The 9823-nt window shown below is 34.2% G+C and overlaps 1 long non-coding RNA gene across 1 annotated transcript; it reads left to right on the top strand.

Annotated features, from left to right (window-relative positions):
- The first annotated feature begins 8115 nt into the window (after window positions 1-8115).
- On the top strand, window positions 8116-9438 carry LOC141827786 (uncharacterized). The gene is made up of 2 exons (XR_012601707.1): window positions 8116-8230; window positions 9120-9438. It is a non-coding gene; the product is annotated as an uncharacterized LOC141827786 (long non-coding RNA).
- The last annotated feature ends 385 nt before the right edge of the window (window positions 9439-9823 follow it).

The following is a 9823-nucleotide window of genomic DNA, read 5'->3' as shown; positions in this document are numbered from 1 at the left end:
GAATAGACTAAATGACATCTACACCCAAGGGCTTTAGTTTCTAATGAGCATTGAGGAAAAGTGTTCTGTCATTTCTTTTTGTAAGCAAATTTTGCTTCATAAGTTATGGTTACTTCTTTTGTAGGATTTTTGTGGAACCATTTCAGTGCTTCAGATAATTCCTGGAATCTTGTAAATATAGAAGTCTCTGCGAGATTCTGGATATATGTAGAAAGATCTGTTGGTAGATTCTTTAGTTGTGTAACAGAGTTTTTCTAGGCCTTTTTTCCTTTTGTATTTTTGGTTCTGCTATGCTTTCAAGGCTTATACTTCCACATCATTTAGAATTATTCCGTAAGGAGATTTATGATGTGTATATGTCGAAACATGTATTGAGCTATTAGAGTTAGCTCTTATGATGTTGAGTTCTTCTGTTGGTTTTTCAAACCATCAGCTCTTATAGAAGGACTAATAAAGTAATTAGGACCCTTTTTGGTCCTTATTGAGTTGAATGCTTCATCTAAGGAGTAAAATCCTCTATAAGGAGTCTCATTTCCTGAGATGGCAGTTTTTTACTTCATCCCAAGTTGCATATACTCCTATCAGTAAGCCTGAGTAGACTACATAATATGAAAACTTTTTTCCCGCCAGTTTTTGTACTGTGGTTATGAAGTAATTAGAAAGTGCATTAATGATAGCTCTTTTTGTGGTTGGAAATCCCTGGGGCTATAGGAATATTCCAAATATTATCAATAATACAAAGTTAAATAGGGTCCAACTGTGATCTATGATCATAGTGGAACTGGTCTTCCTTTCATATAAATTGCTGAAGTTCTTGATTTCTAAACTTTATAGTTTTGATACCTGCAAATGGTCTTACTTTGCTTTATTTGTCATCTGCTATTACGAATGTAATATGGATCAAATAGTTGCTACAAGGAAAACTTATATAAGTAGTCTAGAAAGTGTATCAGCCAAAGAATTATTTATGCCTTTAATATATTCCAAGTGTATTTTTAATTCTCTGTTTATGATGGTATTAGTGAATTTTATTTATCTTTTTGTCCTTTGGCTTTTTTAAGTCCTTTTGTTTGTTGGTTATATTTTACTATGGCTTCACAATACATTCTTATGGTGATTTCCTGTCTACTATAAATAAAGAGTATAAATGCATCAAAGCGGTAGATTATAGCTAAAATATCATAATCTAAAGAAGTTAAGTGTCCTTTTTCTTTAAATTTTTCAGAAGCATATCTATATAATGCTTCTGATGTTTTTGGGTCATACTTAGAAACTTTTCTAAATAAGACTCCTCCCCATCTTGATTCGTATCCATTAGTTTCAATGATCAGATAATCTGAATCAAGAGGTAAAGTAAGTATTGAAATGGATTTAACCATGGTTTTAATTTGTTGGACTAACTTGATGTCTTGTTGGTTAAAATACCACTGTCCAGTTGTTGAAGTTTTGTTATATAAAGGTCTGTTAATTTTTCCTATATTCTATAGGTAAGGCCTTGCATAGTTAAGTAGTCTAAGAAAAGATCTAAGAGTTTTTGTATCTTTCCATTTTATCTGGAAATTCAAGTATTTTGGTCATGATGTGATTTTGCAGGAAGATTTGTTCTTGCGCAATTTCTGTTCCAAGAAAGTCTATATGGGTTGTAGCTAGTTTCATTTTCTTTCATGAACTATTAATCCATGTTTTTCAAATAATATAAAGATGTGCATGGTATTCTTCTTTAGTTCAAGAGAATACTAAAACATCATCAATGTAGACACAAGTATACATAGAGACACTCTTAAATATATCATCCATTTTTCATTGGAAGATTTGAGGAGCTATCTTAAGTCCAAAAGACATGACTAATCATTTAAAATGTCCTTCAGGACAAGAGAAGACTGCCCATTCTATGGAGTCCGGATGCATTTTTACTTATCAAAATTCAGATTTCATATTAAATTTTGAATACCATTTTGACTAGATTTTATTCAGAAGTTGATCTTTGTTAGGTATTTTATAACCGTCTTCATAACAATTTTCATTAAGTCGTTTATAATTAAATAGCATTCTAGATTGCCCATGTTTTTGTTCTGCTCCTTTGTTCACTAGAAGAAGATTGTTGTATCGCACCAAGACTTAGTGTTTAATGTGCATAGCACATTCTTCAGTCTTCCAATTGGTATATTTTAAGTCTTGTGCTTTTATGGTGAGATCAAGGTTAATAATATTCAGTTGATAATACATCTTATCTCGTTCCTCATATTTTACTAGGTTTTCTCCTATAATTTTTAGTTTTTCTAGCCTAGAAATCAGGGCGACTAAATATGCTTGGGTGCTAAGTAAGTGAAGTAAATAAGTGGGAGTTATGAAATCACTAGGAATTTCAATGTCATGGTAGTCTAAATCTTTAAGTGCTGTAGTTGGGCTAGTAGAGCCAAGTAATTTTAGTTTTCATGTAGACAGACTTTGTTTGAACAAGACTTCTGTAAACAGGAGTCCTTGCAAGCTCCTGTTGTAGCGCAATGGCATTGATCAGAAAGAGAAGGAGCATTAGAGGGTTGTGAAGGGGCTTCTGAAGGGGCATCACCACGTTTCAGAGTGCGGAGAAGGATAGTAAGAGACAATAGGAGAAACCACAGGGGTGGAGAAAAAGAGAGCATAATCCTTAGTAAGTAAGAAAGCTCAATCAGAGGCAAGAAGAAAGTTTAGACCCAAAATAAGATGGATATTCTTATGTGGAAGGGGTTGGATCCGAAGTTGAGGAAGAGAAAGTGGTGGACTAAACGTGTCACGGTTAGTATAAAAACGTAGATGGATGTTTTTTACAAACTTACGACAGATTGCGTACTGACCAAAGGTTGTTAGTAGTTTTGATTAAGTCGGGAGGTAGGAGAGACAAGATTGTGGCTCATCAATTGTTGAGTTTGATGCTCATGAAGGGAAAGTTCATGTTCGTGAATATTAAGAAGACATCATACTCGTATATCCACAATATGGCCAGTATTGCAGAGACTCGGAGTTTTGATGAAGACCATGTTAGTATCTTCAAGTTCTGAAACTAAGACTCCTTTTCCTCAGTCTGTAGGGTTAGGGGTAGAAGTGGTGGCTTTAAGGCTGGCTATCTCACCCTCAAGTAAATTGATTCTAGTTTCCAGAATAGAAACTCGTGTTTCAAGTAATGCGGATTGTGTACTGCCTCAAACAATATGAGTTGTAGGAATTATGATATCAATGCCTGTTTAAGACACAAATTACAAATCATAGCTAGGTTGAGTGAGTTGTCAATTTTCATGAGTCATAGCAAGGTTGAAATAAGTGATCGTTGATCTCATGGTGAAAACTTATGACAAGGTTAAGCAATTTAAGAGAGCAACAAAGACAAAGGCATCCAGATAAATTTTAACTTGATTTTCCATTTTCACTCGTAGTTTGAGCAAATTTCAATAGATTTCAATAATTTTCTAATCTAACTAATTTCTGCTATTGCTTTTTTCCTTTGGTGCAATTCTAATTAATTTCCTTGATTCTCTTGGTTTTTTTGCAAAACTTCTTCATCTTTGTGAGATGCCAATTTCTCAGAAAAATTGCAAAGCCATGTCCCATACAATCCAATCAGACGACGACAATACTTCAAACACTTGTGGTAGCTGTGGATGCCATGATCCGCATCCATGCCAACACCTCCAGTACTTCTTCTCCTTTGCCTAGTTGCTCCAATTCCAATACCAACAATGTTCGATCATAGCAAGACCTCTATATCTGCTGCTGATATGCAGTGGAGCATTTCCTAAGACAACAATCGTCTCTTTCTACGAAGCCAAAACCTTGACAAATCAAATAAAGTTTTCTCGTCTACATGAACGTGAACTTTCATTATGACATATACAAGTCCAACCTCGAACTGCTAATCATTTAGCAACATTAATCTAAAATTGCTATTGCAGTCACTTGTCATCATTATTACTATGCAGTGTTTGCCCAACCTATTTGGGACCGGCTGCATAAAATTATCCATCGTAACTTGTTCAAAATTTTACTTCCCAAAGCCTTTTAAATATGTAGGAGACTCAATTCAACACATCATTGGTTTTCTTCTACAACTGAAATCCATTTTCTGTAGAGGCCTTAGCTATTTGGCATCTGATTGACAGATTAAAGAGAAAACATGGAAAACTGTTTTTTCTATTAAAAATTCCAACCAATCATAAAACAATTTATATCATAAAATAAGTGATGGCCATTCTCATATGCATATTCAAGAGAATTCAGGAGTGAGTTGATATTGTCTTGGCTTTAAAGCAGATTTGTTGAACCTCATCTCTTTTATCGACATGATAATCCCATATTGATTGAGACATACTAGATCTGGTATCAAAGTTTATGTAATTTTAGTTTGAAACCGTTGACTTAGGATTGTGCAAGTTAACTCTAGGAGATTTAGTAGGATGGTTTTTTGGTTGGGGTGTTAATTGCCTGATTTAAAAATTTCAGAGTGAGGATCAATTCTGCTCTAAATGCTTGATATGAATTATTATTTTGAAAAAGAGATTTGATAGTTTTATTGGACGTGTTTGGAGGAAAAATTTGAAAAATGCAATTGAGTAATTTTTTCATGTGAAAACATAGATTATATGAAAACATAAACTGATAAGTAATTAGAATTTATTTAAAATTTTTTGTAAGACATCAAGAATTTTTAGAAAATAATGGAACATGATCTGCATAAAAAATTGAGTCTAAAATCCTTAGTGATCTTTAGTTAGGATGATCGTGGAACATGCTATGAAGTCACTTTAGCTAGTTTGATTGTTCCAAGGCAATAATTAAATTCCATGATAACATAAAGATCTTCTCTATTTGATATGATCATCAAGTATGTGAAAGCTACATCAAAGATTATTGTAGAATATGGAATCTGAGGAGACCTGTTAATAGAAAACATGGTGTAAACATAAAGACTAAAGGTAGAGAAAACCTAGACATTTGGTATTATTTTCATTCACCTTTCTCCTCATGTAAAACAAAAGGAAGGGCCTACATGTAATGGTTCCATCTCTCTTTGTCATCCTCCTAAATATCTTCTTGGCCCCTTCTTTCTTTCACTTCCCTCCCTTTAGTTCCCCTCCCTCTAAGTAAACATAGTCAAAGAGGAATCTTCCTTAGGTTGAAGGGAATAACTGAAATGCTTACCATTGTCTTATGGTTGATCTTTGTTGCTATCACTTATTCATTGTCATAGCTGCACACTGACCTCTTCATTGAATCACCAGCAGGCAAAGAAGTTGTCAAGTAAACATTAGAGCAGGTTTTGATTGTCTGGATGGTCAGGGAAGATAATTTTTCTCTGGGTTTGAGAATATGTTAGGTGGGCCTCGTTTAGTTGTGGGGTAGTAGGTAGTTTTGTATGTCATTTGATTATATTATATATGGTGTTTGATTTGTTAAAGCTGAGGGGATACATGGAGCACATGTGTATTAGTGAGTAGGTCCATTCAAATTTAGAATCTTAGGGAGGTGGTGTTGTATTGAGAGAGATGCTGGTGGTGGTGGTGAATAGCCTAATCAAGGTTATATCGAAAACTTTGTAAGACTTATCTAAATGCAATTATATTATATATAGTGTTTAATTTGTTAAAGCAGAGGGGGATAACATGGATCACGTGTGTATTAGTGAATAGGTCCATCAAAATTTAGAATCTTAGGGAGGTGGTGTTGGATTGTGAGAGACATGGGGGGTGGGGGTGGGTGGGTGGTGAATAACCTAATCAATGTTATTTTGAAATTTTATCATACTTGTCTAAATGCAACTGAAAAATGTTTGAATACTCGAACAATTGTTATGGAAAAAGGAAAAAATGCAGCGGAGCTAAGTGTTTTCAAAATTTCTTATAAGAACTTAAAATTGAATTTAAATTATCATGATAAAATGTCTTTTTAATTATGAAAAGAATATTTAGTGGGAAAATGGTTTTTGAAAGGCTTGCGCAATAGAAATATAGAAAAAAAATTGTGCAAGTAAATAGGAGATATAAAAGCAAAAATAAATTAACACAAGTGTTTTGTGTGGTTCAAAACCCTCAATTCTTACTTTACGACCTATGAACTCATAAGCTGAGTTGTTCCTTGAAAACTACAATACTTTCTACTTGGAAACTTTTTGAAGGTGGAGAAAACTTTTTTACAAAGCCAGTTACAACAACAGAATAATAAGAATGAAAGCAATGAAAAGTCAAAAGAAAGAACCAACACGAATGGTAAAGCAAAGACGAAAAAGTGCAGAATAAGAAATACTTGTTGTAGATGAAAAAAATCTTGAATGCCTCATAATCTTGCTATAGATGGAGGATTTTCTGTTGTTTCTTGAATGTAGTAGAATGTATGAGGGATGCTTAGTCCGAGGTATCTCTACTTAGTTCAAATTGTTACTGGCTCTAGCCGACAGTTTCAGCATCAGTCGGCTCGAATTATCAGTTGACTTTGCTAAATCAATCTTCTATACACCTTCTATACACATGGATTTAGATTGTCATCTATTGATTGAGTTATTAGTCGATTGCTTATTCTACAACAGATGATTGAACTAAATAAAATCGTGATTGAATCTATTGGATCTCAATCTACTAATTCTGTCTTTTGTCAGCTTTGTCATTTGCTAACTATGTCATCAATTGACTGTTCTATCATTAGTCGATTTATCTAAGTGTAATTGCAACTGATTTCATGGTTCATCAATTTGTCATTTGCTGACTGTGTCATTTACATTATTTAAATTTAAACATGAGTTGACTATGTTTTACTTTCATTTGATTGGACTTGGAACAGAACTAGATCTGTTGCAAGTCTTGGACAACCATACGAATCAATTGATTGTTCATTGCCACCAGTTAACTATCCTGTTGACATTAACTCTGAGACACTTTTTTCTTCGCCAACTCTTCGCCTAAGGGAACTATCCTTGTCCAAAATATAGGTCATTCTCTCACATCCCACTTGCTAAAAGGTTAGCTTCTAGATTTCTTCCATGCTAGGTACCAGTTACTCTTGATCTATTGAGATTTTATCATTTTCTAGGTATCTGGTCTACCTTGATCTTGACATATTGAGGCTTCATCATTTGTTAATCCCTGTTGAACTTCCAATTCTAGCAGCGACTACTGTACTTTTTGCCAAATATTCGGTTAACCTCGACCTATTTGGACTTTTGCCAACTCCTGTTGGAGTTTCTTATTGCACTTACGATGTTTATGTCAAGAAATCTGCACCTGCATACTTGACACAATGTATAAATTTAATTTTAGACTTTTGCCCACCGCGTCGAAACACTATGGTAGGGCTTGACCATTTGGTGCTTGATTGCACCAACAGGTTGGTCATCCCTTCAACTCCGCTTGAAGTTTGTCATTGCTAGGCAGTTCGGTGCTTTGTGAAAACTTGTTAGAACACATTTGGAGAATGGTTTTTCCAATCCAAAAATAACTATTCTATGTTAAAGTCCCTTTTCTTGCTTATATTTGATAGATATGTCTTAGTTCCTTCTTGTTTTCTTCTTTAATTTCTTTTTTAAATTTTCTATATATATTTTGGGTGTTGTTTATCAGAAATTTGATGAATATATCTCTAATCATAGATAAATTTTTATGCTTATTGTGAACTTCAACATCTATCACCTCCTTAGGATATTCCTGGGTCTGCCTATGTGGTGGGGAAATCCATTTACATTATTGTGACTTGTGAATTTAGGTCACTAGGTTGATTTTGCAATATTATTATGAAAAACTGATACATTTGAGTGGAAAAACTTGAAGGTACAGGACAATTCTTTGATTCACATAGTATCTGAATTATAAAGTAAACTCTAATGCCATATTAGAGAGATTATGTGATTTTTTTTTCAGAAATGTCTTTTTTTCCCATGTGATATTGTGTTGATGGACAAAATGAATTGACTTCTTACATATAGATGGCCTGGTATTATTATTGGTAAAATCCTCAGATGAGATAATGGGAAATATACAGTTTTTTGTTATTGTATTGGCTAATATCCTTAAATAAAAGGAAAAAGTTAATCTCCTCTAATCCTATCATTGATATTAACGGTTAATATTCTTACTTAAGCCTGATTGATATAATTTCTGCAGAATACACTTCTGAAGACCCGAAGATAATAATGCAATGCTCGCATCATTTTCATCTTGGTTGTATATATGAATGGATGGAGAGAAGCGAAGCATGTCCTGTTTGTGGCAAGGTAACTAGTTTGTGGTTATGAATGATAGTTTTGGTTAGCCATCGTTTAGTTTTGCTAGACTTCAGCATTGATACCTAGAATTCTGTACTTCCATTCTGAATTCTAGCTTATGATATTTTTTATTCAACACAACCAACATGCTAGAACTCGGTTGTCACTTACCCAGAAAACAATTGTTGCAACTAACAACTTTTCTCTTGCAAATGATAACTTGTTTCAGTATTATGATTGAACTCAATATTTAGTCCTTATGAGTCTTCCACCGAACTACTCTTAAAAACTTGAAGCTTGACTTGTCACAACCCAGATCCTCACAAACTCTGAAAATTTTTTGTGCTTGACTACCGTTAACATATGTGGCTTCTTATCAAAGTACTTAGTAAGGTGACCTTTTTGATAATTAAACATTCCATAACGATTGACATGCTTTTATTTTCATATATATTCCTTGGAAGAAATGGATTATACTTGAGTATAACATCAACATTTAAAAATATGTTTTCTGTCAAACAATGACCTCATGTCATTGCATTGATTTTGTTGGGAGATACCTGCTTTATTCTGAAATAAATGAAGCATGAACTCTTCCAGAAGATGCTTCCTACTTCCTATTGAATGAGGTGTTCTGTCATTTCTACTGGACCTAATTGTTTCTGTCTCACATGGGAAGTTTACTGAAACCAAAGGGAGAAGCATGATTCAGTTGCTAGTTCAATTAAGGCTTACTAGATTCCTTTTTCCGCAGACTTCAAAATATAATTTTCTCTTTATTCTCATAAAAAAGTATAGTAGAAATCCTGTTTATAATGGAGAGGAAATTGTTATATATGCCAATAGTGCCACATTCTAATTATAGTTGCTTATGAAACTCCATTTCCTTTCTCAACAGATGATGGTTTTCAAAGAAGCAACATGACGTTTCCATTTTTCCGTAGTAGTATATGTATCTTGGGTGAGTGTATCTACTTCATATCTTGAAGTTTGTATATATTATATCCATGCCATTCTGTTGGCATACTTTCACTTTCAGAAGGAACACATCAAATCTGACTTCTCGATGAGGCTTTTATGGTTTGATTATTGTGTTAACAGAAGTATACGGGATCAGACGAGCGTTGCCTCAGATTGTACAGAAAAAAATATTGATATCATGTAAAATGGTTGATGGTGGAATGCAACTCTAATAATAATATTCACATTATGCTTTACCTAGTTTTATACAAACTCTGCTACTAATAGTCTGGTTAAGGGAATCACATATAGGTGGGCTCCAAACGGTTTCCTATTTTGGTAAATTGACATTGTGTTGGCTTGGTGCTGACCAGTACCAGTTGGAGAGAAGGAAAGCCTGTTTATCACTGGTAGAGTTCCATGAAGATGTCTTGGCCGATGACTGGAGGAAAGTAAAAAAAAAACACATCAGAAAAAAGTTGTAGAAAGGAAAATGCACAGCCTCTTCTTCCACGTCCATCACAAAGGCTCACAAGTACCTATTATTATCTCCACTGGACTCACAAAACACCTCTTTAATCTCGGTCCCAGGGCCGTTCTCCACTTCTCCGTTACAGCCTAACGAACGAACTAAGCAGAGGC

This window comes from Curcuma longa, chromosome 4 (genome assembly GCF_044706935.1).
Source record: "Curcuma longa cultivar G26 ecotype Majalengka, Jawa Barat chromosome 4, ITB_CL_G26_1.1, whole genome shotgun sequence".
NCBI lineage: Eukaryota > Viridiplantae > Streptophyta > Magnoliopsida > Zingiberales > Zingiberaceae > Curcuma > Curcuma longa.
The sequence above is the reverse complement of the archived record's forward strand: the minus strand, read 5'-3'. Positions and strand labels throughout refer to the sequence as shown.